Below are 25,867 nucleotides of genomic sequence, written 5' to 3' on the forward strand. Positions count from 1 at the left end.
GGTCTCAGGGTGCGGTGCTGCTCCCGGTCGATAGGGGGCGCACCGGGGTCCTTCCCAAGCCTCCCGGCTTACCTTGATCACGGCGTCTTGAGGCGTCTAACCCAGCTCCGGCCTCCGCAGTTTATCCTTACACGACGGGGGCAGGCCACGGCCTCACGCACCTCTCTCAGCAGCTGCGACGGCAGCGACGGGGCCCCGGACTTCTCCTCTGGCCTCGCGACGATGAGGGGCACTCTTCCGGCCTCCGGGCCGCAGCGGTGAGTGCGCTTCCGCCTCCACGCCACAGGGGGGTTCAAATTAAGCCGGGGATCTCCGCGCTCAACGGAGCACGCTGCCGGGGATCCCAGGCCAGGTCAGGGAGCGCAGGGGTCACAGCGCTAAGACCTGGTTGATCCTCAGCGATACCACAATCGGTTAGGCATGTAGTTTCGATGTTCAGTCTTGACACGAAGTCACAGCATTCAGTTTCAGTATTCAGTTGTTCTATAAAGTCTTAATGGCGCAGATGTCTCTGGCGCCCTTGGGGGTTCTGTTCCAGGGGGGTAGGGAATGAGTTGGCGACTAGGTCCTTCCTAGTCAGGCTGGGCAGAGGTTCCCTGGGTCCTCCTACTGCTGGGCAAGATCAGTGGGTTTCACAGGATCCCTCACTCACTTAAGAGGCAGCACCTAAATCCTGTCACTCTCAGAGGCATAAGTCCCTGGCTAGGCCCTACCGCCTACACTCCTGCGTGGATTCTCCAGCTCTGCTTTACTCCACTGGCCAACTAACTAGAAAAAGTTCCCCCCTCACTTAAGTAGCCCTAGGTCAGGTGACCTCTAGCCAAGGCGGCAAAAGTAAAACCACACCTCCCTTCTAGAAGGTTCCAGCACATTCCAGGAGCTTCCCCATTCTACCTATGGGACAAAAAAGGCGGGCTGGTGTCGCAACATTGTTGTGGGGTTCCAGCCAGCTCCTGGCAGCTAGGGTGCTACTATGAAAGACCACTCTGCAGTAGCAGGGGTCTGTGGCAGCCATCTTGGGAGAAGGGAGCACCTGCACCTTAACACTGATTGGCAATGAAAAGGCGCCCGGAGACCTAAGTCCAACATCAAAATGAGGGTGGAAAAAATGAGGCACGATAAAAAATAGATGGGGAGACCACCCTAGGGCTGACAGGTCCAACAGGTGGAGATCTCCACCACCATAGAGGAGATCTCCCTGCGAGGAAAGTAGTAAAGCTTACTATTTTTAGAAATTAATTAAATATTTAAATCTAAAATATAAATATAAATGAATTTGACTTTTTTTATTTTTTAACTAGAACTACTACAGTGTTATATGAATATGTATGTAGTAAGTGATGTTAATAATTACATGTATAATTTATTTAATGAGTTTTCATTTTTTAATACAAGTTTAAAAGTTATTTTTTTAAGTACGGTTACCATTATGTTATTAAATTAACAAATTATTATTAATATTTATATATTTTTTTTAACAATAAAATGCATACATTTGTATCTTTTTAAATAATGTAATTATTTTAACATTAATACCTATTAGCTGGATTTAATTTCCATTATTATCAATTGTTTTCTATAAGAGTGTGTTGCAGTACCTGTGAGTGGCCATGAGTGGCATCTGATTTACTCCGAGGCTGGACTAGAGCACATTTACATCTGTTTTTACAGCTTTTGGGCTGTAGCAACTTTACAAATGTAGTTGAGAATAGCCAAGGTCGTAAACTCTTGTGTGCGTGTGTGTGTATTAGCGTGTCCCTCCCTAAACTCCTCCTTACATTTCCCTATCCCCTCCCATTTAGGAGTAAATATTCACCATTTTCACTGTCCATCCCATATTTACTGCTCAAAAGCATTCCTATGTTACCAGAGATGTTTGCCACCATGGGGATCTCTGTACAGAAAAAATAGGAGAGACGGAGGTGAAGGTCTCCTAACGTATGTGGGTGTTAATAGTATATTGCAGTGCATAAGCGGTACTACTGTAGTACAACTTTACATACTACAAAATGTAGTTTATGAGTAGGCCTCAATATGTTTTACACAAACTATTTCACTCTGGGAGAGTGTGAAGAGTGAAGTACTTCAGCAATCGCGTTGATGTTACCAGAACCTCACCCTTGAGCTCCCACTTGCCACTTTGTTGGTAAATAGAAGAAGGGGTTTATCTCTTTCACATTAACTAAGGTAAGAAACCTGAAATGATACACATAAAAGTTGATGGGAGGAATGCCTGCAATTTTTCTAACCACTGGCAATCGCTCGGGATAGCGTCCCAATCCCTCATTCTTTTGCTCACCATGCCACCTCAGTTTGAACCTAGCCATATGCAAATCAGTCTTGACCCTACTCCTCACGGGAACAGACCAGCCCGAACTGCCAAGCCAGGTCCTTCCTGAACTGGAACACAAGCGACCCAGGACGAGTTTCACCCTAGTAATGGGCTCATCAGCCGTGTACAGCTTGGTTCCAGTGGCACAGTGAGCATGAGACCCACATCTGGGCATACCCATGACACTTAGGGCATTACATGAAATGCACAAAAGGTGATGGGATGAATGCCTGCAGTTTGCCTAACCCCTGGCAATCATTCGGCCTAACCCCTGTCCTCATTCTTTTGCTCACCATGCCACCTCATGGCTTGGCAGTTTGGTTTGGGCCGTTCCGATAAGGAGCAGGGTCAAGACTGATTTGCATTTGGATGGGTCCAAACTGAGGTGGCATAGTTAGCAAAAGAACAATGAGTTGGGATGCTACACAGAGTGATTAACAGTGGTTAGACAATTTGCAAGCATTCCTCCCATCACCTTTTCTGTGTTGTTAGTGGAAATGGTAAGCTGAAGGAAAATGCATGTCTTCTAAACATGCCTTGTTAAGTACGTGTGAACTTACCTCTTAGTTGCTCCATTTCTTTTGTGCCTCTATGTGAAGCAGGAGAAGGACAAGGACATTACCAAGCATAGAGCATTTAATAATAGTTGTGCAACAGGAAACTGGACCACGCCATGAATTTGTTAACCAATATTCTATTCTGTTTATTTGAACCTGCAGAATTCATTTCATGTTTTATATCTAGATTGAGATAACACCCTATGGGCCAAATGGGCGCCAACAGTGTAGCTTTCGCAACCCTCTGATTCTGTAAACCAGAGGGTTTGTAAATGTTAAAACTCTTTTTAAAATGTACAAAGGCCATTTCACAATTTGGAAAAGGTTTTCTGGATCCATAAATGGGTTTAGGAAACCATTACAAATCAGTATTTGGAAAGCTTGTTTTAGGGGTGCACCTTCAAAATATCAGTTCCTTATGGTATGCATTATTGTCTTACTACCAAAATACAGTCACAAAACATTAATATTTTCACACCACCTCAAGGAGGTGGTAACCAATTTGCAAACCGCAAGGGGTCTCCAAGTGATGTCTTCCCCTTTGTGAATTTTCAAAAAACATTTTTCAGGAGTAGGGAGTGGTCTGTGCGACTACAGATTACTAATAAAAGATGTTTGTAAAGCATTTCACTTTCCTTTTGAAACACATTCTGTTTTCCATTCAGGAAAACAGGCTGCATTTAAAACAAATAGCTTTCTTGAAAAGCAAACACAGGCATGGTAGTTTGCTGACCCCTGAAGGAAACCATGACTGTGATTGTAGCCAATTGTAGTGGGTTCGTAATTTTCAGCCTACTTTATTAACATTTGTGAGGTAGGTCAAATTGGTACCCACTAAGATTCTGTAGTTTGTGAACCAACCTTTTAATACATTGGTCAACTCACAAAATACAAATATATTCAATTGAAGTCAGTGTGCAAATTGCAGCCACTTTTACCAAATGTTATTTTAGTAGGTGATGCTCTATATTTCTTGTAAGGGGTCAGACTCGGTGACTGACATAGTGTCTGCCATATAATCATAATCACATAATTCATTCAGAATTATATACATTACTGAACAGCACACTGTTTTGCAAGGTTTCCATTTTTAACACATAGAATTAGCACACAATTCCCTAGGCTTGTCCACCGTTGCCCTTTTTCTGCACCACTTCCATTCAACGTGGTGGTTATGATCACTCCTGATCATTTAGAACATAGCGTTAATTCACTTAGCAATTTACACTATTTCACTTCAATGGCTCAAACCACTGTTGTGGCAATGTGTCTAGATCCAGTTTGGCCTCAGTTTTAGAAGCTTTTGGAGTTTCGAACTTTCTAAAGAACATAGGGGCATATTTACAAGGAGCTAGTGCCACTGCAGCATCCTTTTCTTTGACACAGCGGCGGTACAATCAGTGCTCCACACCGCTCCATATTTACAAACTGATTCACTGGGCCCAATGCGTCAGTTTGTAGAGGCCTGTGTCACATTATAATGACGCCAGGTATAATGTGTGCAGGATATGTGTTACCACGTTAAAAGTCATGTAGAAGTGACACAGTGAAATATACAACTTTTCACTGCATCCCTCTACGACTTGGCTACGCCAAAATCCCTACACCTTCTCAAACCAGGCATAGGGATTGACGCAGGGTTTTTAACATGGGACTCACCTCTGTTGTGACGCATTGAAGGAGTTGTGTCAATCTTATGACCAACTCCAGCAATGCGTCACTTTAGCGCCAAAAGATGCATCAGAATTTCTGACGTATCTGTGAATTCTTGTGGCATGGAGCACTGTATTGTTAATACAGTGCATCCATGGCATCGTAAGGGCATTTGCGGCAGGAGCAAGAAATCTAATGCATCGATGCCAATGTGTTAGTTCTTGTAAATATGCCTCATAGGGTCAGATGTATCAAAGAGTTTTACCCATTCTGTGTCTATGGGAAAATGTTTTACTACATTCATGTACTATTCTCTCTCTTGCTCTGTCTTTAATCACAGCTTTGACGACAGACTGTGAAATTTGAATACTGATGCCTGTCACTGCGTAAGTCTCAACGGATTCAGCCTTTTGCTACAGTGTTCATGAGACTAAAGCTTGTTTCTCCTGATGAACTATGTAACGGTTTTCCTAATTTTCTGAGCCCATTCACACTCCATTTGTTCAGTCTTTCGTTCATTCTGTTCCAGCTCTCAGCAGGTGGGGGGCATTGCGACTCCATTTCTCAGTGATCTATCCTGACAGCTCTGAAATTCTTCCACGACAAGGTCCCATCTCTACCAGATCCCTTCATTGATAAACCCGTTGGGGCATGGTCATGGCACTCAAAGGCCTCCTCACGAGTAGCATGAGGACGGTCCCTGGTAATACTTTAAACTAGCGCTATCCTGGGGTGTTCAAGGTTTTAAGATCTTAGAATATACCTTAGAGAGTGAAGCAGGCCAGTATGGCCTTCATCTTCTTCCACACTCTTCATCTGCTCATTGTTCCTCTCGCATACTGGTTCACAATGAAAAGTCCATTTGACATCATGCTGATGCCACCTGCATAGTGCAATCTTATATATACACAAACACAAAAAACACAAAACCTCCTAGGGTGAATGATTCCCACTGAACATAACCACAACCATATTGCATATATACTATAAAGTAAAGACTTAGGCCAGCAGAGAATCTCGCTGCACACACCAAGGAAAACCTTCATGTTCATGGCACTGAACTAAAATATCCAGCACACTAAAGTGAGAAAGGATATTGTTAATAAAGTAGTGCTCCCAAGCAAGACAAAATCAAGAGTTTTGCTGAAAAACATTTTGAATGGGATCTGCTGATTGTGTGTCATTTGCTGTCTATTTTGTAGTATATCTTTGAATAATTTTACTCCTAAACATGAATGTTAATAAATGAATGATACATTAAATGCAACAAGTGTAAACGTTTAACACGAATTGGAATGTTAGACAACTGGTAATAAAAAAGAATACAGAGTATCTGCTGAACATCTGAAAGAATTAAAATACAGTACTGAGGTAGGGAAGAAAAGAATGACACTTGTAAGTTAAGAATTAGCAATACAAATAATAGAATCGCTTCATTAAACAGTAGTTGTAAAACACCCAATAAGTCTTCCTAGATCAGATTGAACATTCCATTTAACATCTTGGATTAAAAGATGCTTTTTCTGATTGAGCAATTGTAGCCATTTCAGTTAGCCAAGAGTCAGTTGTCCGGTTTTTGGTGAATTTCCTTTTATAAATTACTATTCCTGCCCTACTATTTGACTTCCATACAGTCACATATATTTGACTCCCATTTCATGATATCATTAACCATTGTGTGCTTTCTTAAGAGCCTGATGTATTTTGCTTTGCACTGGGAACTTGTTTAAATCATTGTGCACTACAAAGTCAAAATAGCTACCTAATGACACTGAATGTGGTGCATTATTTGCTTTTAATTGCATAATATACCCATTAATTTGTCTCCCTTTGCCGCATAATTTTTCTTTCCACTGTTACATCATTTGTCTGCAATCCAGCATAATTTGGTCCTCGATTGTCTAACAATTCCAGCCGGGTGTGTAGGTGTTCAATGACTTAAAAGGAAAAAAGAGGTTACATGCATAAACGTAACAATGTGTATTGATCAAGTGCATGCACACACCAACGGACCTCTTGGGCACCTATGAACAACTACTGTAAAGTGCCAACTCTTTGACACTCATTTTATTGCCCTCGAAAAGATGAAATGTTGAGCAGACACAGGGAAATCTGAACCTGTGGTCATGGGATCAAACACAAATTCCTGCAGTGGATGCGTCGGTCCACTGAGTAATCAGACAATGCAACAGTAGCCTTTCAGAGAGTGCAGGTGGGATAGAAGCTGGCGGTCCAGGCAAGCAGAATTGAGAGCACTTCAATATTGAGAGCGAAACACATGTTTAAAGCATTGCAAACTTCCTCCGTCTTACATTTGAGGCAGAATCCACGGTCACTCACTTGCAAACAAAGATTTTTTTTGGACCTATTTGTGTAGCAGTTTTCTACAATGCACAGTTTTATCTTTTGCAAAAAAAAAAAAATTATTAGTAACATAACCCACTGAAAATTTCACAACAGCGAAAACAGCATCAATGTATTTACATCCTCACTCTAGAACCAGAATTTACCCCCCAGTCAAAGATTATGTTTCAGTGTCCTTAAGACAGCATCGCACCTTCCTCAGGTCAATACCACCACGGGCTACTGTTTATTATGAGACACCTGCCTGCAAGCACATCTCTTGATTTCCCTAGAGGCCAGTCACTTCTGTACAGCTTATTGGTTTAATTATTCATTATAGTACAAAGACTCCGACATCCTGTCTAATTACGGCTTATGCAAATAAGACACAAAGAAAAACAAGGATTGCCTGAAATGACAGAAGTGATCAGGTTATCATATTTCCGTCCACAAAAACTGAGGCAGTAATGTGTATTCCATTCATATTTGCTGCAACAGTGGGTTACTAGCTCGAGTTAGCTAAAGCAAGTTACAAAACTGCAAGCAAGACTAGCAAGGGACTGTACACTTTTGGAAGCCTATGAAGCAAGTGAACTCAAGAACTGCAAGCAAGGGTAGTGATTAAGCAAGTTAAAAGAAGCATGAATCATCAAAACCTGTTGAAGGGCGGAGTAAATATAGACAGCTGCACACTCAGCGCCCTGTAAGCCAACAAGTTCTGACTCAGATGCTGCAAATCTTAAAGTACGCTCAAGATCTTCCTTCCTTGGTTTTCAGATGTATTAATCGATATCAGAAGGTGACTGGAAAAATCTAAAGTATCTGCATCTGAAAAACAGATTACAAATTGTGCACTGAAAGGGTACTGAAATTATCGGATCCGGAAACACAAATTCTGTCCAGCAATTGTAATGTTAAATTAGGAGAATTTGTACAGCACATGATTCGCCCAGGTGAGTATCCTGGTGCTGAAGAGCAGGAGCTGTGGGGCCGAGCCTGGGTCGAGACGGGATAAAGAGTCAGGTCCGGTTTCCTTCAAAATTCAGTAACTGAGGAGGTGGCTCTGGTGTGCAGAAGTAGGTCATTCCAGGCTTTGGGAGTGAGGTAAGAGAAGGCACGGCCACCGGATGTAGCTCTCCATATATGGAAGATGTGTGCGATTAGGAGTTCAGCGGAGCAGAGGTGTCGGTGGGTATGTGGAAGTTAATGCGAAAGTTGAGGCGGGTGGGCCAGAGTTGTCTAAGACTTTGTATGTGTGCATGAAGTGCCTGAAGACTGCTCGTTTGTGCAGCCAGTAGAGGACTTTGAAGTGCGGAGTGATCTAGGTGCGAGAATTCTGAGTGTGAGGCTGGCAGCTGAGTTGTACATGGTCTGACGTCTTCTGGACAGTTGCATGTTGATTCCTACCAAGAGTGCGCTGATGTACTTAAACTTGCTCGTGATGAGGCCCTAGGTGATGTTTTTGCGGGTGTTGAAGGGAAGCCACCAGAAAATGTTCTTGAGCATCTTGAGGGTGTGGAAGCAGGAGAAAGAGACTATGTTCACTTGGCCTGGCAGAGCAAGATGGCTGTCAACTACTATGCAGAGATTCTTCGCATGGGTGGTTTGGTTGGGTCTGGGTCTGAGAGCACAATGCAACCAGGCCACCAATTGAACATCTTCTCTATGCAACTATAAGGTTTTGCCCCCAGAAAGGGGAATAACCATGCAGAAGAAGAATTACGCGGCTCCTTTCTCCACAGATTGCCAAGGTCCTGTGAAAAAGTCCTCTGCCACTTACCACCTGCTCTGAACAGGTGGTCAATGGTAGCATGGAGGCCTAAGTGGATTACGGGACAGGGTTTGAGTGGCAGGCAGGATGTCAAAGGGCAAGGGAAGCTGTGTTCCCGATGGGGTGAGATTTGTATGCTCCTCTACTCACTACAAGGGGTTGGGCAGGGGTTGGCTTCATTTGTACCAGCCGCTCCTTCCTAAATTGCATGTGATTGTACCCTGTGCGTTTCTGTGCTAGCAATCCTGGATAATAGAACGCCGGGCCCATTTTGATCAGACTTAGTGGTATCTCCCTGAGGGATACCGCTCCACCGGACTTGTAATCAGCCACAGGTCTTTTTTTCACCCAGTAGTAGGGAGAAATTTTGACTCCAAAAATGAGGGTTGTTTTTGATATTCCAAGAATAATATTAACCTTATGCAAGAGACTCTTGCACGCTGTTGTTCAACAATTACACATCAGGACCGCCTCTTCACTTCTTGCATTCTGCAAGGAGCTGATGACGTGGCTCTTTGAACCAGGCTAGCCATCATGTGCCTGCATCAGCCCAAGGATACCCTTCCAGGTGATAGCCCATGTTACAAATTAACATCACATAAAAGTAGGTACCTTTAAAACCAAACCCTGGACTTCCAACAACAGAGCAGACATGCTCTCTGTTCCTCGCTTGCTTATACTGAAAAAAATAAATATCTTGTAGTCCGATCCCTCACGAAACAAATCTGCCTAGTGTTTTCAGAGAAGCTTCCAGACTTCACTTCAAGGCTTGTCGTTCAATTCCCAGAGCAACAATAATGCTACATTATCCCTGACAGGCGAGCCTCTGATGCTGCGGGAATCTGAACTCGATTAAGTCAGACTTAGGCCGCCCATTTTATGCTTTGGCTCGCGGACGCAATTTTCCAGAAGAGTCGCTGGAAAGAGAAAGGTATCCTTTACAAGCGAAGCCCTCTATTAAATCACCAAATCCCTCTGAGAGCACTGCACACAAAAAGGCATCTTTAATTGGCCTGCGTTCAATTGGCTTGCTGCTGGCATTTCCATTATCGTTTTTCCACAACGGCTTTTGAAACAGTTTTGTGCCGGTGAACTAGTCTTTGGGGATTTTGCACACGTATTTCACCGTCATGGCAAAAGGGCACTTTTATCCTTCCCGTGGTGCCCTTAGCACCCAAAAAAAGCAAAAACACTGCTCTTCTGTTGATTTTGGGGGAACAAACAAAACAAACCAGACCTTTCCCATTTAAAATTTTCCACACGAGTCATTACTGGATTGCACACTTAATTATGATTACTATCGATTTTGTATTTTCAAATGAACGATTGAACTGTAATCAAATGATTCCAAAGGGCATTTGCACAGCATAGCTGAACTATCCTCCAGGCACTGAGTGCAGCATGAAATGAAATTACTTGCACTGCTTTTTATTGTGTTGGCCTAGGTAATTAGATAGAGCCACTGTTCATATAAATTGTAATAAAATAATGATCATAACATTTGTTGTATTTGAGAAAGATATTCTTTGTGGGGAGAGTAGTACAGGGCTAATTCATGCTTTCTGCCCTGAAAGTGGGTACCTAGAAGTATCTGCACAAAGAGAAAAGACCGCATCTATGAACTTTTTACAGGGCTCCCACGTGCAAAAGCGAATATGAGCTGGGGTGGGACTCTGTTGTGTAAGTCAGCCGGGAAGCAGTGCATCGTGCTGGCATTCAACTGAATCTCGCCTAGGTTGATGCAGAAAGCTAATGCATAGATGGAAACCTATGGCACTCTGTGGGGGCCAGGCAACCTCCATAATTATTACACCCTCTCCACCTGCCATTAAAATATGCAACTGGCAGCACGCAGGGGCACAGGTCAAGATAGAATTTTCGGAAGGCTTAGCTCATATTAACACTTTATTCACCACAGAAAATATTCAGCATGCAAATGAAAATGAAAGACCTGCAAAGCAAATATTAGACCCGTTCCTTTATTTTGAAATGAAAAGTGAAACTGCTTCTACATGGCCAGTTACAAACCATTAGAGTGATCTGGGGGATAGTCATAATGTTGCATGAGCCATTGTGATGTATGCTTTAGTCAACTGCATGTTTTAACTCTCCATTTTTAGGTCTCGCCTAGCAACACAGCGCATGCGATGCACGCTTTGGCGAGATCTATTGTTGTCGATTTCTTTTGCGAAGGGGGACAGGACATGTGTACGCGTACAGAAGACAAGATATGTGCACGCGTACGGCTTGCGGTGGTAGCACAAGGGACAGCAGATGTGCACGCACGCGTCCTGCTCGCTCCCTCCCTCCCTCCCAGTCTCTCAATGTGCACGCGTACCTGTAATTGTATACAATGACACTGAACACTTTCAACTCTTAATGGTGGGTACCTCGTCCTACGATGAGCTTCCCCCAGAAATGTCTGTTATTACAACAAATAACACAGATTACAATTACAAATCACACTCATGCTGGTCTTCCTATTATATCACCTGCTTGCACAACTCATGACATCAAACCACTAACAAAATACATACCGACGAATGTCCTGATTGTAAATTCTCACTCTAGAAACTTTAGCACCAATGTACTCTCCATTCCCACAACTAGCATTTGCAAATCAAATCACAGATCAATATGCACAAATAACTTTATATGCATTCACTTCCCAATATCTAATAAGACTCATGACACACTTCCTACCAGAGGTGCCAACACAAAACTGAAGGAAGAACCCACGTCTACAGCCTCGGCGCATGTTGTGGTAGCCTGCTTGACCCCCAGCTTCCTAGGATGACCTGTCTGTCACGCACTCTCTGGCACAATGCAGTCTGATCCGGTGCGAGAAGGCAACAGGAGGGGTGGCCTGGGAACAGCCTCCCCTGCATTGCGCGTGCTGTGGAACTTGTGCTGCGAGCCCCGCGGTGAGCTGAAAGTCACGTGCTGGACCCGAGGCAAGGGAGCCCCCTTCGCTACCCAGGTCAGTTAGCTGAGTACTATTTAATGAAATAATCATTACAGTGTTATTAAAATGAGGTAGCAGAAAAGAATTTCAAACATTTAAAAAAAGTTATTTTTAATTCAGCTGGGTTGTAGAATTGAACAAAGTAAATATTTTGAGAGAGATTTGTGCATCTGAAAAGAAGATGCGGCGTTACAGCCACAGCTGCAGACCTTGGAGCTGGGGAACCAGGTTGGAGTCTTGGCGTTGGCTCAACATCCCGTGATTCTGGGCAAATCACCTAGTGTCCCCCGCAACCCAGCGTTTCCATATGTAATGTAACTTGTGCTCTTGTAACGCGCCCCTATAACTTCGGTTTGAGTTGTATAAAAAAATGCGGCCCTCCTTTTTGAGGCTGGACTGGGCATGAATCCGCTTGATTTCCAGTGGGCCCGCAAACCCTGACAGTAAAGCATTCCTATTTCAGACATGAAGCACCACCCTGTAACACACAGCTTACTGTCTGCAGCCCAGTGACTGGCATTGTTGCCATTCGAGGTCTGCCAATATCTGGTTACCAGTGTTGGTCTGGCACTTCTTGAGCTTCATCTTTGTTCTCCTCCACGGGTGACGGAAAGCTCTTGCCCCCCCTTGTGAAATGTTAGTTTGTTGTGTACACCAGAAACGCCCCTTACATTAGCAGGCCTGAAACCCCACTTTCGCAGGCACTAAAGGCAGCAGTATAACTCCTTAGATGTCTGTAAATGTTGTTTCCACAAATCAATATGTATCAGTATTTTTCAGCGCAGTCCCTGCTCATTCTGACGCTGCAATATTTACAGCGGTAGGTGCTTTGTGGAAAACAACGTTTGTAGGTAAATGTTGGGGTTATGCTGCCTCTTTGAAAGACACATGGAAATGTATTAAAATGCTGCGAAGACAAAACGCTGCTATTGCAGACACACACAAACATCACCAACACACACTGTTACTGCCTCTCGAATCTTGCTGTTACTAGTGTTCCATTTATACGCATTTGGAGGTAGTAGCAATCGCCAACCCCTAGGTTGCTGCTTGCATCCCGTTTGGCTTAACCTTGGAATTAACCTTTCGGATTAATGTTCGAACTTCCCAAGCAGCCACCACTACAGTAAACACACTAAACAGCCCTTGTTTGCTTCTGTACGCCTCCCTTGCCTAATTTCCATCATAAAGGAATGTGCACAAGTACTCTGGAAACTTGGTCAATGCTTTCCTGCCATTTGGGCTAGGGAAGGGGGCAATCCACAACCCTGTACCAGGTTGTCATACCAGCCCCCCCTCCCCACCCATACACACACTGCATGGAGAGAGAGAGCGCAGGTTTGAGATGTTGGTCACTCAATTTTATAAATTGTGGAAATCTGATGCATTTAGCAACATATTACTCCTCATTTACTACCATTTTCGCATCTCTTTTCTCTCTCAATACTCCTTTCTTCGGCCTGCTTGTTCCTTCTCTTGATCCCTACCTTCCTATTCTCTAACTACATGTCAATGATTACCCTCTGGCCCCTCCTTTCATATGCCCCCCTCCAAGTTACTTCTGTTGTCCTTCCACCTCTCTTATTACTTCAATCTTTCTTCTCTCCTTTTTTCTTTGCCAGTCACCTTTTCATTGGTCGTCTCCCTGTCATTCCTTATTTCCTGAGTAATCCTGTCTCTGCCTTTGCTTTCTTTATCTTTGCTCCTTCTCCTTTCTTTCTTGCCCCTTTTTAGGTCAAGTCTGAGCAGCACATGTGCTGCTCTGCGAGGCTTGGTGTATTGAGGTACGGACTTGAAGCTCCGCCGATATTTGTCATTGGCTTGTGTCATTGTCCACTATAAACTGTGGCTGTTCATTGGGTAAAGGCTTAGTAGTCCCTCCTTAGTACTGCCTGGTTTCATTTTGTAACCTCCCATGGCGACACCCCCTGTTACGTGTGTTTTTGCTCGGTGGGCTTTAATTACAGCCTCCGAGCACAATTTTCTCAAATAGGGTTGTCCTACCTGCTGTTGCACGCAGGACACGCTCTCTACTAAACCTTTTAGAAAAAAATTATAGTTCGCATTTGAAATGCAAAAGTTCTCTCATTTGCAAGAGTTTAAGCTATTGGCCTTGTAAATGACAATGCCTTTTCTTTATCTGTTTTAAAAACAAAACCTAAATAAAAGGCATTGTCATTTAAAATGCCAATAGCTCAAACTCTCTTAAATGCGAGACCTATTGCATTTCAAATGCTTGTTTAAGTAAGTCTTTCTCTCTAAATGTAAATTAGATACTTGTATAGCACACTACTCACCCGCAAGGGTCTCTACATCATGTTTTTGTTTTATTAGCTCAATAAATTTTGTCACAAGTGTGTGTGGTCATTCGCAGTGCATTAACATGCTAGAACATAAGCAGGAGCTCCTCAAATACAAATGCAAATTTGAGAAGAAGAGACAACTTAACAAGGATAATTCTTTTCATGATTGATGAGGAGACATGGGACTAGCTTTAGCTTTGCTAATTAACTTTATTTTGAAATGCATAATGACGCAGTGTAACAAAGTGCTTATTACTTTGTGACATATTAATCCCCACATATCGATTTTCTCCGTTCAACATGCATTATGTTGATCTTAAGCATTCCAAAACGTTGGCTCCATTTCATTGATGTTTACTGTAAACCCTGACATAGTTATAAATCTGAGCGAGAGGTGCAGGATGGCCTTAACTCCTGCATTCTAGCTTACTGGGCTAAACCATGTTCTCATTAATTAAACACTAATTTGTTAGTTTGTAAAAGGTTTAATTCAAACATTGTATATGGAAAGGGCCTTGATCACAAGCCTAGTGGGGGTGAGTTTGTTGCAGGTATGCAGTATACGTGCCGCAATAAGTAAGAAGATGCCTAACACAAATACAGTCAGCATAGTAAGTAATCCATAAACCACAAAATAAGCTGTCATGATATTAGACAGGGTACACTAACCCCCTCCCCTTCTATAGAAGCAAAGTGTTTATATATCAGATGATCTCTGGGTGTTTGCAGCAGACCCCGTACCTTAGCATGCACAGATGAAAGTTCTAAATCTAAGGTATAGTCGCAATCTCTTCTCTTAAAAATCTCTCTCCAAGTTTGTTATTACATGTCTGGGCATACCTTTATGACAAAGAGTACGTGTTCCCAAACAACAGCTGCATTTGTGTGTTTTGTCTAAGCGCTAGAGCCTGACCAGAACAAAATAACAAGGGGCATTTTTGCTTGACCTTGTCTACGGTGTTCAAGCTAAATCCCAGGAAAGAACATAACACAAAAACAATGACAGGTTCTGTGTGAAAGTATAACGTGGCATAGAGCAAAATAAAAAAAAGACTGCAGTCTACAATATACACAGGCTAACATAGGGAAAATGAACATGGGACTGAACGGAACACATGATACCCTCCACTTGGTCAGGATGGTAGCACCAAAGTGACGACAGAATTCAAGAGATAAGTCAGATCAAAGCATTTAAAGGTTAATTTTTGAAAAGTCACATGCAGAAAAAAGGCATAATAAAAAAAGTTAAAAAAAATATTTCTTCTTCATAAACAATTACAGCGTGTCGCCGTGGCCCAAAATATAGGATGCCCAAGTGAAAAGCAAATGATTCCAATAAGATGTCCGAACCTTCTGAGGTAAAAATATCAACCATCCAATTGAGCAAGTCAAAGGCAGACATGCTCTTCCATGCCAGTTGTCGACAAGACCATAAAGGGGCAAACTGTGTTGCTTAGATGAAACTGAGATCCAGAAGACTCTGTGCACAGGGATCGTCTCCAGCCAATGGCCACAACATCAGGTTATGAACGAGTCGCATGCCCAAGGAACAGTCCTGGTAATGGACCACTAAGGGACTCGTCAACAGTATGAAATGGAAGGGAGCTTGTGGTTGTGTAGCCAGACAGACATCCAGAGTCCATTGAAAGGGGCAGCGGATGCGATGAAAAAACAGCTTCTACACAGGTGAAGTAAGTATTGCGGAGTATTAAACAAAACTCTGCATCCAGAGTGTCCAGAGCCACCACCCCAAAGAGCTGTAGCAAGCTCTCACAGTACAGTCGCAACAATACTTGCCCTGTAAGGACCACAAAGGGAGCATGCATTGCGGAATAGCAGGAACAGCACTATTATGGCCAAAATCAAGACGAGCAGCAGCGAGGATCCACCGAACACGCTGGAAAAAATACAATGTAAAAAAGATGGTATTACTCCAAAAATAGTTTGAAAAGATGTCCTAAGCCAGAGCCCACAAGTTTAAAGAAGTGTGCCAGGCCCGTGATATCAGAGTTACCTAGAAGGGTAAACCCAAATGACGTCACTGAGACCTGGGTATAGAACAGTACATATGAAGAATGGTACCAGTATACGAATTACTGTGCATTAAAGAACCAATAAATTATATACAGTTAGACACAGAATCGTAGTATTCTTGATGAATAGTGTTATTTAATCACACTGAACAACCTGTGACCTTCACACGGACTGAGGCGTTTCTTGGATTTACGAAACAATTGAACACGGAGCACATTTGCCCGATGATGTGACTACACTAATTGATTTTCCAGGCCCAGTAGATTAACCCTGACTAGCCCCTTCCCTTTCTACTCATTCATGATTCAGAAGCTTTACAAGTGTTTTTGTTTTGCTCGCTCACACCGGGTTGGAGCCCACGTGTCCTGTTTCTCCTCAGGCCCATTGTCTGAGCTACTGATGGTAACCCGCCCCACCCTCCCCTCCCCACACTCCTGTCCTGAGGACGATCCCAACGTAAGGGATATACTTACCTACTACTCTCCAGGGGTCGAAACGTCGACATCTACCACACTAGCCAGTTTGATCAACAGCGATTCATCACTGTGTCTTAGTCTACAATTATGGCTACCTAAATGTCTAGATCTAATGTGATTTACCTGGCTCTTGTATGAGCCCCTCCCTGATGAATAACTGATTTTGTGAATCGTACACTGTTCCACTCACTTCCTTATCCTCAGTTCATTCACTATACCCTCACCCTTACCTCCTGGGGCACTGCTTTAAAAATTGTGTTAACAAATGTTATGAAAGACAGGTTGTTCAGTGTGATTAAATAACACTGTTCATCAAGAATACTATGATTCTGTGTCTAACTGTATTTAATTTATTTGTTCTTTAATGCACATTAATTTGTATACTGGGACCATTCTTCATATGTACCATGATATCAGAGGCATAAAATATTTGATGAATCAGTTCACCGAAATGTAGGGGGAGATGTGTGTTTCACAATGACTGTATTTCACAGGAATTTCCCGCCACCTGCAATTTGAAGGCTTCACAAGCTGAATTAAGAGCCACTTCTTGTTGAAACAACAACGCTTTGAGTCTGCTTAGCTTATTTACATCTGTTTACAAAGTTAGAATGGAAGGCCATAATGAACTATCTATGCTCCCGTGGGGAGGGGGAAACAGGACGTTGTTGCAGCACGTGACTAACTGGGCAACGGACACCACATACGCGATTCCTGCCCGCAGACCGCAACAGTCCTGATTATCAAGGACAAGAAAGCTTCAATTCGAAAGCAATGTAAGAGTGGGATAATTGCGGGAACAGGAATCGCTTTTAAATAATAAGACAAATTAGGGGCAGAGACATTACAGGCGCTATGAATCTTTATATGTTGACATACAAGGGAATAATCAGCAGTGGGGTCACATTCCTCCCCTGTAAGAAAAACTTATTTTTCAGCCCGTTGACAACAATACGTAAATGGCAGGGACCACAACTTATGAATGTAGCTGTTCCCAAGAGGTTTGTATCCACCTACTGGGAAGTGTTTCATGCAGGCAGTAAACTGAAACATCAAGATGGGCAACAAGATAACCCTATGAATTAACCATACTGCTGAAGGTGTTTTTGCTATAGTGATTGGTAGTTTTTTAGCCTCTCAATGTGTATTATGGTATAATTAGCATCTTTCATAGCCATTGATTGCTGTTTATGGGTCAAAGGGTAAGAACAAAGCGGCAGAATTAAGGTAATGCCAAGGAACGTGACCGTTCTCAAGTGTTTGGAGCATCCAGCTGAATTGTATAATTGATCTATGTTGAGTCTGACCATGATACAATGTAGACACATCGCTTTGTACAATATCAATGATAGACAATAGAATTCCTAATGATCTATGCAGAGAATATCTACAAGTTTGGGGCGCCTTTATCAATATGTTAACTAATGCCATCCTCTTGGGCATGGAAATGTCTTCCTCTTGGAAGTTAGCTTAGATCATACTGATTTTTAAGAAAGGAGATAGGGCCAATCCAGGTAGCTACAGACCCATTAGTCTAATAGACTCTGTGGAGATAATTTTCTGCAAGCAGATATTGGCCCGTATCCAGGATTGGATCACAGAAGAAAATAGTCTCTTTGACTTCCTCTGTATCTTATGGAAAGAGGTTTATGTCAAAAGGGGGAAGCTGCACGTAGCCTTCATGGATCTGCGTACAGCCTTTGACCTGGTCCCTCGATGCAAACTTTGGAAGGTGGTGGGAGATATGGGAATTCTACCAAACCTATTGGATATTCTGATATGGCCACACTCAGTGAACAAAGCCTAAGTTAGGTGGGGCGAGGAGGGACAACTAACCGAGCCCTTTACGATAAACCGTGGAGTTTTGGCACCCACCCTGTTTTCATTATTCATCAATGGGGTAGTAGGTTTTCTTGACAGAGATGGGTGTGATGCCGCAAAAGTTGGAGAGATTAGGGCTACTGTCCTTCTCTTTGCTGATGACACGTTATTAAAATCAAAGTCTCCCCAAGGGCTCCAAAAGTTTTAAAACGATTTTGAACATTTTTGTGATGAGCATGGTCTGGAGCTAAATGATTAAAAAACAAAGTACATGGTATTCTCCAAGGGTAATTCTAAGACACCCAAGAAATGTATGCATATAGGGGACCGCACTATCGAATTGGTCTCTATATTTGACTATTTGGGGATTCGTTTAACCCTGAATCTGAGTTGGACCCCTCATATAGAGAACGGGCATCTGTCCTTAATTCAACAGTCTGCCCGCATAACCAAGATCAACAGGACCGTGGTGTTTAGGAAAGTGGCTACAAAAATAAAAATATATAACACAAAAGCTCTAGGATCAGCTATGTATGGAGCAGAATTGTGGGGGAGTGGGAACATAGATTGCCTTTCTGTGCCTGAACATCATTTTATAAGATCACTTCTCAATTTACCAGCCAGCACCCCATTTAGTCCTATCGTTCTTGACTTGACCGAAATAAAAATTGTTCATAAAATGGACTATAAGCACTTATTGTTTTGGCATCATCTATGGTCAACTGACGTGCTTGCCCACTACCGAGTGGCCGTTAGGGATCTCATGGCACAGCCCAGGGTAAGTGAAATTCCCTGGTTTTGTTCCCTTAGGTAATTATTGAGGAAATTGCGGTTGGAGGAATATTGGGCAAATCCAGAGGAGTTGTGCTTGATTTTGAAAAATAGGATAAACTCCATCTATTAGGAGTTTATCCTGGTGAAGAATGTGTCAAACACCATGGGCTCACTTACTCGAGATTTTGTAGATTTTAAATCCTTCCATCTTTTTGAGGATACAGTTGATGGAATTGTTCCTCCACTTGCACGGAAATTGTTCCTCCAATTTAGATACAAGACTCTCCCCACTAAACTGTTCAATGGAAACAAAGTGATTTTCTTTGTATGAGGGAAGTGGAGGTAAAATCATGGTTGCGGTACCCAGAACACCAACCACTGGAACAGGAGCACAGTAGGAGGGACCAAATTCTTTCTTGATTGCCACCTTTTCATGAACCAGATCACGGACTTTAGGAAGCCAGCCAAAAACAGGAATCTGAACAGCCGCATCCGATGGGAGAGTTGAAGGCAAATGGGTAGTAGCCAGAGCATCATAACATTTTTGTGGATCCTGTAAGATAGCACAGTGGTTATCTACGTCAAAGTTTGTGGCCACAACATCTAGACCATCAAGGTCTGGAACATACATCTTGATGCCAAAGAGCATTTCATGCGGGTTCCGCCCAACCAGAGATCTTTTAGGGAGATTATTAAGCGCTCATTGGACCCCATAAAGATGGGTTAACCAGCCACGTCCCGTGTCAAATACCCTTGCCGTTAAAAACTGCCTTAAGTCAAGATGGATACAGCCAAACAGCTGATTGTAAATATATGACTGTGTCTGAGGTAAATGAGAAACAGCAGAAGACTTAATTTGTTGACAAACGTCACAACACAGAATATACTGGTGAGCCTGCTGGTACAAACCCTGCCACCAATAACGTTGCTGTAAGAGTGAAACAGTGGCAGCAACTCCTGCATGTGTGAAAGCTATATCCTCATGAGCGGCCACTATAAAAGAGTGTCTGCAGTCCAGGTTGGGTAACAAGTGGTCACCAACCCCAGGAATTGTTACAAAGGGAACTTTGTCAGCATTCAATTAATAAATGTATTTAGAAGAAAATCCTTGTGGAAAAGCAATATCATCCCAAGATGCGGCAATGGCAGGCTGAATGTCATCATCAATTTTAGTCATAGAACATGTTACCACAGCTACCTTAGTTGTAGCTACTTCAGATTTGGCTGCTTCATCAACCATTGAAATCCCAACAGCGTGCGCTCCCGCACGTTGATGGTCCAATGTATTCACAACATGTGTAAGCGGCAGGTGATCTTTGAGATCGACCAACTTAACTCAAAGCGTTTATGCTTTATTGTGCTTCATTGTGCTACCTTTAGAATCCCAAAAGCCATTTTGTTTCCAAAACTGCAAATTATAATTAAAGGATTAAAGAATCACACACCACGAGGGTGAGAAATTCCAGATCAGAAAGCTCGAGAGCCAAAAGCAAAGCCCTCAGCTCAGTCGATTGTGCCGTACAGTCACCAAGGGACTGTGTATGAATCAAAGTGGAGTGGAAAACACCATTGATCATAGTGCCTACAAGAGTAGCGCAAACTGCAGAATAAGTCTGCTTAGAGCCAATAGCCTCTCAGGCAGGCACAGGTGAAACAACAAAGATGCGTTTACCTTGAGCGTGAGGTCATTCTTTGATGGCCATCTGCACCGCAGGTAAAAAACAATTCAGTAGAAGAAAACGCATTTTCAGCAGAAGTGTGCAGATGCGATTTATAAGCAATGGGAACAGTGTCATCCTCACTAAACATGACATAAGCAAAACCAATTGCACCCGGCAAAATCCCGATGACCAAATTTGTTGTATTAAACCTGATCTGTAAGAACCGCGCAGCAAATAGATCCGACTGCAAATCATATAAGACAGAAGTATGCTCCAGTAGCCAGGAGGAAGCAGAAAAAGTCGGGTGTATTAAAGCATGACGAGGTTTAATTCACTGAGCATGATCAGGAATGTAAATCCTGCCAAACTTTTAAAAACCAAGCAGAGACTGCAAATTCTTGAAGGTAGAAGACGGTTGCAACTGCGCGCATTTCTCCATAAAATGGGTAGCCATAACTCGTAACCAATAAAAAGCACAGCAAGAAACGCAATGTGCAACTTTGCAAAATTGAACTTGTAACAAAGTTCAGCGAATAGCGTAATAATGCGATCCACTCTCCCCAAATGAGGATTCAGTTTATCATCGGTAAGGCTTATGTCGACCGACTTAGGACAAAGCTTCAGGATCAATGTCATGTAAAAGGGACACAATATGTGCTGCGAAGATACTATGCTATTCTTATTCCCCATGGGTAAACGGGCATATTGCCTCTGGGAACCGAGGGTGGTAAACGCAGATTAATCATAGCTCTCAGGAGCCAGGTTGTGACTGAAAAATCCATTAGAAATATCAAGTGTATTTTGATTTTTTTATGGATACCATTAATCAGGGGCATACTGTGCAGGTTCTGTACCGCTAAAGTGTGTATATGACTATTCAAATGTCTGTAATCTAATACAATGCGATAAGAGCTGTCAGATTTCCAAACCGGAAAAAGAGTATTATTCATAGGAGAGACACAGGGTTCAATCACACCCTGAAACTTCAGTTTCAGGGTATGACACATTTAATGGGATATAGAGGCTGAGGCTAAGGCTAAGGGGTGGAACGCTTTGAAATAACATGTAGTGGGTAATCCTTATCCCAACCAGCCTGATTGCGGTATAAGGCAGGGGCCAAAGCTAGTGCCCAATCAGAAGCATAAGCAGGCTTTGTCTCATCAGGAATGAGATGTGAAAAAGAAGGGAAAATCACATCTTCACCTCAAGGACAAGCAAGACAAAAGCGGGAGGCCAATCGACCTCTGCCAGTAAAATTTCATCAGACAAAGTCAATTTATCCCAGAAAATAGCATTAATAGTACGTTCAATATCACCTTCAATCTGAATATCTAAATGATTGAATCGATCAGGGGGTGCAATGCGGGTGTCCGTGGATCAACTGTAACAAAGGTGTCAGTTGCTCTCATCTCGAGAAACTGGCAGAGTGTCTGGCGCATCATAGTGACCTCCGCCGCGCTTTTGAGGAGAGTCACCGCCAAACTCTTATCCAGGAGAAGGGTTCTCACCATCTATGACATATTTCGCTGTTAAAGCAGCAACTTTATTCTTTTGAAAGAGGGCTCTTGGCGGAGGCGGTTCCTCCCTCTTGACTTTAGCATCAAAAGACCTTTGCATGTCCAGCCTAAGGCTGTATGGACTTGCCTTGTCTGCAATACTGTTGCCCACCTCTGTCATACAGTTGATCAAACGATTCCTGAAAGGAACAAGGAGAACAAGAATCAGGAACCTGAAAATGCTCCGGAGTCTTAATTTTAGTTTGATCATGCAAATCATATCGACGTTCAGAAGTGTCCACCAGCAGTGACCCACCACGAGACCTAGGCTTCTGTTGTTGTTCCTTAGATTTATCCCAAGACTTCTTAGGAAAAGCTAGATGACCATCCTTTTCAGGAGGTTGTTTGCCCAGAGATTGTGTAGATGGTTTGGACCCCAAACTATTATGACCTAAAGATGTGTAAACATCAGAGATAATTAAAGGCATCTCACGCATGCGGTCAACAGCGGCCACTGCGGAAATCATTGGCGTATAATCAAGGACGCTGCCTCACCTTTAACATTAGAAAGAATCATTTCAGAGACTAAAGGAAAATTACCTAGTAGCTATTTCCCCAAATCTAGGGCAGGGCCTGCCCCATGTTTGTTCTGTACGTGTTTGAGAATGTTCGGATGAACGCTCATCGAGGGGGTGCCATAACAACTGTTTACACTGTAACGACAACCGTCCCCCAGGTGTTGCAGTCGGCCAAGGTGGGGCACTAGACAACTAGGCAAACACAAGGTAAGGATCCAATGCTTTATCCAGAGGACCCGTAAGGGATAAAACAGCATCAAGCTGATCAATTTTATGAGCAATCCATAACAGAAAGTCCTCACGGTTAAGGGGACGTTTGCCCATAACAGAGTTGATAATAACAGGGCTAATAACAAGCCCTCCACCATGTGGAGTCTGCACAGGGGGCGCAGCTCCAGGCAGAGCTGCCAGAAAGGCATGGGCAATAAACTGAATTAAGGGTCTATACAAATGGACAACTTGGGCGTATAACAAATGTGCATCCGCCACAGTAGGGGTGGCATAATGTTGATATGGAGTAAAACTGGCCAACAAAGGCCACGTGGTCCAGTCAATACTTAAGGGGCCCATTCGAACAGAAGCAAGAGGATGGGTAAAGGCCCCATTAAACCAAATTTGGTGCTCCTAGGCCATAAGTGGAAGCTCAATGATTGCATAAGGGTGATAAGCTGCAGGAAAATTGACCACAGTATAAAAATGAAAAGTATTATCATTCACATCAACAATGGAGAACTTAACCCAGGAGTAAAAAACCTCGAAACAGTAAGCAGGGTCCACCTCAACCACAAAAATAACAGCCGACATCTCATTGGGGATACCATGCCTTAACACGTGTTGAGTAACCACTGCGATGCAATGAGCCGGAATCACAATGGGTTGAGACATACGGAAAAGAAAGGGATTCAAACTGTACCACAAAAGTGGGTAAAAAACCTTTTAAAATTCAAGCTTAAAAAACCTACAGCATTAAGTAATCCCTCCTACAAACTGAAAAGACAAAACCCCACATCACGGATGTCTCCAGGAAACGGTACGAGGGTATTCTGGAAAGGCACAAGCGCTACCCAGGGGTCCCACAAATAAGTACCAGACCAAGAGTTGGCGGCACCATGTTGCAGGGAATCTGCAGAATTACAGAACTCTGCTTGGGACCATAGAATCTTAGTAGCTATCCTATCACCTTAGTACCCATGAGCCTGTGACAAACTAGCTGTGTCGCACTTGCCTTTCTACTCACTCACAGAGGAACAAGTAATTATAGTGCCATGTGCAAAGCAGAGTGCAGTTTACATATAATCAGGCTAACATAGAGAAAACTAACATGGACCGGTACGGAACACATGACAAGTTATTTACCAGATCCACCAAAGGACTTCTATTTCAACTTCAACTCAGAAATGGGGCATAACATTTGGAAGTGAGTGCCTATTGTAGCAAATTTTACATGTTTTGGAAGACAACGTTTGTGGACAATATATGGATTCCATCTGCAATAGTAATATGGGTCTGTATTAGGAAATAGTGACTAATTATTCTAGTTTGTAGAGTTTGCTTGACCTTGGCTACATATTCCTGTCAAAGACAGTCCTTGCCCTTTCTTGATCTGAACGAGCCAGATAACATGTTGGAGTTTCGAGGTGAAGGAGTTTTTAAACCAGACTCCTGCATTGTTTTGTTCTGTTATGAAACTCAGGCAGTTCTTAATTTGTGCTGGTGGTTGCAAGTAGGCCCAAATTGCTCTTATTTTTGGACACTGTAAGATATTTATCATCATCAGGCTTTGACTCAGAACTAGAGAGAGAAAGGTGAGAAAAGAGAAAGAAAGAGGAAGATAAAGACCGGGAAGGATGACGAAGCAAAAAAGCTGTGATGAAAACAATCTGCTTGAGTTAGATAAAGGTGCATGAAGAGTATGGTGGTGCATGAAGAGTATGATGGTGGATGAAAGCAGCATTAGATAGAATCAAGACTAGAAAGTCTTAGTAGTCTGACGGAATCCCTACCGAATTTTATGCTAAATTTGCCCCTCAATTAAAAATCATTCTAACATTACTTTTCCAACATATTTTTCAGGGAGGGAACCCACCGAAATCTTGGTCAAATGCTAAAATTATTGTCTTTCCGAAGAAAAATAAAGACGCTAAAGAAATGGGTTCTTATCGTCCGATTACTTTGATTAATAGGGATTCAAAAATTTACTCTGAAATCTTAGCAGTCCGATTGGCACCCATTATCCATAAAATTGTCTCGGAAGAACAACACGGCTTTATTCCTGGGAGATCCACAACCGATCACATACAAAGAGTTATTTCCCTTTTTGACTACACAGGAATGACAGGAGACCCTATGTCGCTTATACTGTTGGATGCAGAAAAAGCATTTGACAGGGTATCCTGGAAATTTTTATGGGCAGCCATGGCAAATTGCGGGATTGGAGAAAAATATATACAGGCAATAAAACAACTCTATATAAACCCCACTGCCCGTGTTTTGATCAATGGCATATTGTCTGATACCTTCACCATTCATAGGGGTACAAGACAGGGATGCCCTTGTTCACCCCTCTTGTTTGCCATCTATATTGATGTATTTATACAAAGACTAAAATTTAAAAATTCAATACCTCCCATTAAAATATGAGATCTAGAAATAAAATGCTTGGGCTATGCAGATGACATAGCTATTGTTACAAGCGATCCCATCGAAGCAATGAAACATATAGAGCTAGAAGCATTGGATTTCGGTCGAATTTCTGGATATAAATTGAATTCCAGCAAAACCCAGATAGTAGTAAATAATAAAATCACTATGAATGATATGAGGATTGTTGATAAAGCAACATATCTCGGGGTAAGCATTAGTGCTAAAATCGAAAACATTGTGGAGGATAATATTCAACCCCTAATAATCCAAACTAAAAAAAGAATTATCTCGGCTGCACAATCTACATTTACCTATTGGTGGAAGATCTAATGTGGTTAAAATGTTATTCTTTCCTAAATTTGTATATTTTTTTAGAGCCATTTGTCTTGAATTTTCCCCACTAATTTTTAAAAACATCGATTCTATGTTTTCACATTTTATTTGGGGATACAATAAATCA

This window comes from Triturus cristatus, chromosome 11 (genome assembly GCF_964204655.1).
Source record: "Triturus cristatus chromosome 11, aTriCri1.1, whole genome shotgun sequence".
In the NCBI taxonomy this organism is placed as follows: Eukaryota; Metazoa; Chordata; class Amphibia; order Caudata; family Salamandridae; genus Triturus; species Triturus cristatus.